This window comes from Poecilia latipinna, unplaced genomic scaffold (assembly GCF_001443285.1).
Source record: "Poecilia latipinna isolate Pla-1442-1.1 unplaced genomic scaffold, P_latipinna-1.0 Scaffold47, whole genome shotgun sequence".
Lineage (NCBI taxonomy): Eukaryota > Metazoa > Chordata > Actinopteri > Cyprinodontiformes > Poeciliidae > Poecilia > Poecilia latipinna.
Window position 1 is genome coordinate 138,583 of NW_015112663.1, and position 7,482 is coordinate 146,064.

Genomic DNA, 7,482 nt, shown 5'->3' on the forward strand with positions numbered 1-7,482 from the left:
CACGCTTCAGGGTTTCATAAACCCATATTAGTGGGATTTCGATTTGGATTTAGTTAGATTTTTTTTTGTTATTTATTATCTGTCTAGTTATGTTGCAAGTGCATAAAAGAGAAAAGTAAAGAAAAGAAAAAAAAAAGAAATTACAGCTTCTTTTGTTAAACTGCTGGACTGAAATTAAACAATGTTTTTGACTCGAGTCTCTATTTGTAATATATTCAGACAATAAACCTGCTTTAAGTTTAAAGTTGGACCTTCAAACTGAAAAGATGGTTTTTTTTGTGTTGCAGTACTACTTTTGGCCTCTAGAGGGGCCTCAAGCTAAATGCTCAAATGCTGCTTTTGGGTCCCAGAAATGAAACGCAATAAAACGAAGAATCAGCTCTGAAAATACAAACGCGCCGCAAATACAAGTTGTGCTGTTAGCGGATTAAACCGAGATGATTTCCATGAAGGCCTGCTGCAGTTTGCTGCATCACAGCTACATTTTTTTTTCTCCGTTAAACATCTGCGTCTTTTTATGGCCACAAACATCTAGCATGGTGGTCATGAACGGCATGCTTTATTTTTTTCCCCTCTATTCCAAACAAATCTGAGACATAACCAGTTATTTTTATTTCCTCAGAGAGCTGGACTCTGAGTTCAGACTAATTGTTGCCTATTTGAAAAACACCTAAAATACTTTTCATTAAAATATCCCAAGAGAGATTTCAAGAGTGATTGCTTTAATTACCCTCAGAACAGAGACATTGCCTGAAAAGGCCATTTATTCCTCTCTTCTTGGAGTTCTTTTGGGTACACAGTCTGTTCTACTTTTGAATGCGGCGCTAATTAACTTTTCCATCATGATTGTATTAAAGGGCTCAGTATTGCCACCCACAAAATACTGAAAACGTGTATTTTGGGATGACGGTTCAAACAGAGCTCCAAGAGACGTCCTGAACCTTCTCCCAGGCCTGTCTGCTGGAGGCAGCTGTATTTATGCTGACGTTGATTGAGCAACATTTATTTTGGGGATATCAGAGTAAATGAGGTTATCTATCTTCTTTTATTGCTTTATTTGTAAATAAATAAATCTAGAAAAAAAAAAAATTCCTTTCCTTCTAGCTCACAATCTGGTCAAAGGAATGTGATGTTTGTGGTTTAAATATGAATAATCTCAGAGGGATTTGCTACTTAACCTTGCATTGGTGACTCTGCAGCTACAGAACAGGCCTAATGACCTAACCTGACGGTCTAAGAGCTGTTTTTGTTCAAACATGCCAAAAAAAACAAACAAAAAAAACCCGACAATACAACTTTACTCAAAATGATACAAAATGTAGAGTGGAAGATTTTTCTTTTTTGAAATGTACATTTATTGTAAGCAGACAGGGTGGGGCAAGAGCACATAATAATAATAATAATAATAATAATAATAATAATAATAATAATAATAATAATAATAATAATAATAATAAAAAGAAAACAACAACCATAATACTTGGACAAACTTTCCAATTACTCCGATATTCTCATTACGATAATAGACCTGCTGTAAACTGATACAGCTACATTAACAGAGACTTCAGCTGTGCTCTTTCCCGTAGCTGCGCGTTGTAATTTCCGTCTGTTCTCTAGGAGCCAGACGTCTAAAATAAACCCTTTACGTTCACGCTGCCGAGCGAGGCAAGAGTTATTGTTTCATCTGCCAACCAGCGTTGCTTGTTTTCCATCATAACAGCCTCCGCATCTCTTCCTCCTGTCTTGCAGCAGGAGACCTGTGTAATTACATCCATAGCGTTCTCCTCTCCCCTACGGTTGATATCACCGCTGACATCCACTTGCACAGCCCCCTCCTCTGCCTCTCTCTCTCTCTCTCTCTCTCTCTCTCTCTGTCCGTCTCGCTGCATCCTTGTTTATTGGAAAGCTCTCGCACTGCCAGTGTGTGGTCCTGCTTCGTCATGTGTGCAGTGCATCGGAGCAGATGGGGAAGCAAAGGAAGCGGCAGAGATGAGAGAGGAGGAAGAGGACGACAGGCAGCTGAAGACGGAACTGCTCTCCACGTGAAAAGGCGCAGACGGTAGGAGACCGCGGGAGTATTATTTCTCTAACAGAACGGGACTGGAGGCTGACTCTGTCGGTGAGAGATACTTAAACGGATTAGAAAGTAGCCCGTGTGTGATTAAACAAAATCGGAAGTGCTGACGTCCTCGGTGGCGTTAGTTGTTTTCAAAGACCGATTGTTGAGGAGGTAACTCAAAAGGCCTCTCAATTTACACATCAGCCATCAGGGAGAATCATAAAATATTAAGAATCAGCTAACTGGAGATGTTTCTGTAATCCGCTTGGAACAGAAATCTAAAGAAGGACTTTCCAAATCGTCATCTGAGTAATGACGAGGCACTCTTGTTTCGGATACTCGAAGAACAAACTGTTGCATTTTAACGAAGGGAACACTTAGACGGATCCCTTTCGATGCGGAGGAGCAGCGGCTCAACTCCGAGCTCCCCCAGATGATGGAGCGTTTTCCAGAACCTCTAAGTCTCGTCACAACACGCGTGTCTGTCTCCGTCTCCTCTTGAGGCACAGCCTGACCTCCAACCAGGAGGGACAACGCTTCCTTTGCCGATTAAGCACCGCAACGTCAAGATGAACTTACTCTAAAAGTCACCAACAGAAATGTGTCATTTGCAAAAGCCGTTCAAAAAAAAAATCGTCAAACTATTTGACAATTTTTTCTCGGTCCAAGTTTTCAACAGAAATCATCGTATAAGGTGCCTAGTAGAGTGATTTATTTACTTTAGAACAATGATGGTCCTGATTGCTTACATTGCACAAAATGAATCAAACATTTAAATAAAGTATAGCCACTTTATCTGTCTTCATTTTATCCATTTTATAAGAACTTAAATCCAGTTTGTGACTCATATTTGTAAAGTTGACCTGACTGTGTCTCAGTGCATCACAAGTCCAATATGTGAAGCGTTTTCTTACAGTGTCAGGATGTTCATATGGACTTTTAAGACAAATAAAGTTCTGTTGCACTGTGAATCAAATAATATCAGGCCATCTCTTAAAGCTTTCCATCATTGATAATAACCCACAGCCTCAAAGAGAGACACATCAAGTTGCTTTGTTGAACATGCAAACATATGCGGGTGAAAATACAGAAGTTGACGTGCGACTACTGATGTGATTGCAGCAACCCAACAGCGGCTCTGCAGGGGCTCACTGGGTTTTCATAATTTAAATTACCTGTGAACCATCTATAGCACTGGGTAACCATCAAGACCAGTTTTTTTTTTTTTCTGGAATGGAATGATGATTTGCGAGGGTTATACTTATGTAACTTGGAGGAAAATCTATCTAGAGGTCGTAAAAAGAAAAATCAATTGAACTTCATTCACATTCAATCTCTACTCTGCAACCTTCCATATCCTGAATTGACTCGCTACATTTTTTCAAAAAGCAGCTGGAGACACTTAGACAAGATCTTAATTGAACAAAAAAAGGGCTGCAGAGTTGTATTTACATTGTTCATTTTATTTTTTACACTTTTTTGTCATTTTGATGTAACCGTGAAACACTTTGTGGTTTTCACCCTTCTTGTGATATATGAATAAAATGTACTTTCAACAATCAGACAGACCATTACTACTTCTCATAATTATTTTCAGTTTTAAAAAATATGGTTGAAAAAAGGAGGAACCTTTTCTTTTGTCTAATGATCCTGAAGTAAAATAAAGAAATTAAGAGCTGTGAATTTTTTTTTTTACTTTTTTGTTATTCTATTCTTTAGCCCATCTAACTAATTCTAATATCGCACAAAAATGACTCAAATAGAAAATGCAGTTTTCAAATGAGGATTTTATTTATAAAGTAAAAAAAGAAGCCATCCTAACCAACCTGACCTGGTTATAAAGTAACTGTCCCTACAGCTAATAACTGGCTAACCTAACAGCTGTCATTACTGAGTCTTTTACATTGCTGTCCAGGAATTATGGGGCACTGTTGTGCAAAATATTTTCAATTCAGCTACACTGGAGTGTTTCTGGGCTTTGATTAGACCATTCAAAACCTTACTGACTTGAAATGTAGTTACTTTTCCCACAGGGGCAGGTTTTGTTTGAATAACTTGTTTCACATGTTACAAAAAAATGATCATTATTAACAATAAATTTGAAGCACTCAGCTGCAACAAAAAGCGAAACCCCTATAGTCCTGTGGGGAATAATTATGAAATAAAAAGTGTGACATTTCTTTGAAGAAATGACAAGCGAATGTTGATAAAATTGTTTTGTACAAACAAATTGACTGTACAAAAACAAAGAGAGTAGAAGCTACAGCACCTATTGATGCATACATCGTTCAGATTCAGTGACGGGACGTGATTGTATAAATATCGACAAATTAATCGTGACTGAAAATGACCACTGGCTTTTTAGAATATCTATTGGAATAATCTATGTTCATTGTTCCGTTTGTTTCTCTTTCACAGATGCTGACTGCATTTCATGAAATGTACCGGAGTGCTTTCTGTGCCGCCTGTTGTTCAACCCTCAGAGGGCAGCAGGGCTAATTTCTCCTGACTCGTTAAGCGTCGCCTTAACGGAGCTGCAGAGAGAACCGGAGCCAGCGTTCCCATGCAGGCAAACTCTCTCAAATGTTGCTTCGTCTAAATGTTGTGCCAAGTCTGCGGAGCTAATCACGAGACTGTTTCTGTTTTTTTTTAATAACTCACTTTATATATGCATAAAGACTAAACATCAGGTTTTTTATATGCAAGATAAATGCGTATAAAGTAATATTAACGATGACAAACGGGTATGTTACATGCCTTATTCATGTTGGACCTAATATACCATCGTGCAGATTAAACTTTTTCTAACCGAATCTCAGTAGTTGAGCGCTCGTCATGGACGCCGTGGAAAACTCCACAGGCTTATCCACAGCCGCCTTGGTGGCCATCGCCTGCAACACGCTGGTTGCCGTCCTCCTCCTCCTGCTCTGCCTGATTGTTTACCGAGCCTGCGGCGTCCCGTCCAGCCCAGAGAGGCTGCCCGTGTTGGCGCCGAGCGAAGCAGAAGCCCAGCAGCTGAACAAGCACAAGTACCTGTTGACCTCTTGACTGCAGAACGATGAGTCAAACGTAACCACAAGTGAGAGACTCGACGCCTGCCTCCGCGGCAGCGCCGCTTGAAGACGTGCGAGGACTGAGTGCGAAAGGGGAAAGGCAGACTGATGCGTTCACCTCAACAAAATCTGGTCCTTGGTGTGACAGAGCTCATCACAGAACGACGATGTCATCGTACAAAACATAAGCACTGCCACAAACCGCAAGGGGTTTGTGGGGAAAGGTTAGTTTCCAAAACATGTTCTCTAATCTCAAGGTGTGGCTGGGGAGAAACAGAAAGATGGTCTCTGGCGAACAACGAGACATAATGAGAGATCATGTGCAACGTGTGCATGTCGTTGTCGTCCAAACAATCCCGGGTGAAATTTGATCAGAACAGGAGAGATTTACTTCAACGCGTCCTTCGCTCTGACATCTGCTTCTGGCTTCAACGATGGGCCACTCATCCTGGACTGAGTCACAGAGGAAATGATTGGAAGAGGCCAGAGGGACTTGGTCGATGTTTCCTGCACTGCGGCGAATATATTCACCCCGCAACACGTGCACACTTCATCCTGTTTCCTGTAACTTTCCATGTAACAAAGCATGTAGCACCGTTTAAAGACTATAATATGAACCAATCCTCTGGAGACTTTCCTGATATCAAGGCTGCACCTATTAAAAATAAACTGATTGAAATGCTGTCTGACTTTCTTTTTTCTTATTTTTTATTTTTCTAAAATTGAAGTATTCCCCAAAATAATCATATAGAGATAGTTAAGCATTGAAGAGTCGAAACTCTGGATTATTATTACAAGGTGTATTTCATAGGGACAGACACACATCGACATAGACAAACTGAATAAAACATCATCCCATGTTTGCATCATGGTGCAATAGCAACAGCTAATTCGCAGCACTTGTTCCTAGATGGGCTTTTAAAAAGTAACTCTAAAAATTGAAGTGATTTAAAATAGCACAACATAATGTATACAAACAGAAAAATGTAAAACATCAAAAATGGGGACAGTTCTGTTTTTGACATAACTAGAGTTTTGTTTGATTTTTGAATGTACTAAAACTGGTTACAGGCTTTAAATGAACAGGAAGTGAGTTCCAAACTGCAGATCCTCTCACCGACAGAGCACTTTGAGCAATAGTGGTTCTTCGAAAGGGGGCCTTACAATTTCCATCCAAAGCCACTCTGGTAGATCTGCTATTGCCCTGCAGTCTCTGTATGCAATAAGTCTTCGCTCTACCCAGTAAATATTTGTAGTCCTCTTTATTGTGAAAATTATGACAAAAAGTCGATATAAAATTGATACTTTGTGTTTCCACTTCAAGAGGGTATTAGTTTCCCTATATTTACTTTCCTCTTTTTGAACGCATTCACATCAGTGAAAATATCGTCCCAAAGAATAACGACAAACAAAAAAAAAAAAGTCCATTTGCATAAGCGTCCTGTGCTGGCAGGCCAAATTTATGTCATACTTGAACTAGCAGCTGGGGGCTACACAAAATCATCCAGAGAACCACCAGTGGCTCTTGAATCGCACTTTGGGCTCTCCTTATGCAAAGCATTTCCACTCAGTAACCACCTGATAGTACAAAAAAAAACAAAAAAAAACAACAAACTATTTTTATACCAAACACTCTGACTGGAAATGCTTCACATGTTCTGTTCTCAGAATAGGAAGATTTCTGGTAGTGCACCAGCTCCTATTCCCAACATAAATAATCATTGGCGCCTGCAAAATAATCGCCCAATGCAAACTTGACAGAGCGTTAGAGTGCAAATAAGATTTTAAGTGACTGTAACATTTACACAGAACTCTCTCCAAGGACTTGAACGATCTCTTCAATGTGATTCATGCAGTTTTAGTTCTTTTAATAAGCATCCAGCATATGCTTCTCATTGACAAAACTGGCGTGAATTAATAACAGCAGCTTCGTTCACATTTCTGCCAAGTATCTGCAAGAAGAAGACAAAAGCGAGCATCTTATTCTAAACTTGTGGACCTGTTAATGAATGAATCATGCTGGAGGACATGAAGGGCAGAAAGGCTCCCGGTGGCAGAGAAAAGCTGAGGGAGTTCGGATCACCGTGGAAACATCAGAGCTCCTGGGTGCAACTTCACTGAACGATCAGATTGTGAAGACGGGGAAGAATTACGAGATAGACAAAATAAAGATGTTTCAAAGCAAGATGTTTCCTCCCTGCAGACTGGAGAATATAAAAAGCTTCCAGATCGTCTCTGGACCGGTGCCCAAGACGGCGTGTATGAGCCAAGATAAGCTGTCTGGCTCTGCTCCACGAATAACGCAATCTTCTACGTCGCTGTATGTCTTACAACGCTCCGCCTTCCTTTATTTAGTGGATTATTATTGTA

The 7,482-nt window shown here is 40.0% G+C and overlaps 1 long non-coding RNA gene across 1 annotated transcript; it reads left to right on the forward strand.

The window, feature by feature from the left end:
* The first annotated feature begins 1,508 nt into the window (after positions 1 to 1,508).
* On the forward strand, positions 1,509 to 5,785 carry LOC106958261 (uncharacterized). The gene is made up of 2 exons (XR_001427123.1): positions 1,509 to 2,059; positions 4,478 to 5,785. It is a non-coding gene; the product is annotated as an uncharacterized LOC106958261 (long non-coding RNA).
* The last annotated feature ends 1,697 nt before the right edge of the window (positions 5,786 to 7,482 follow it).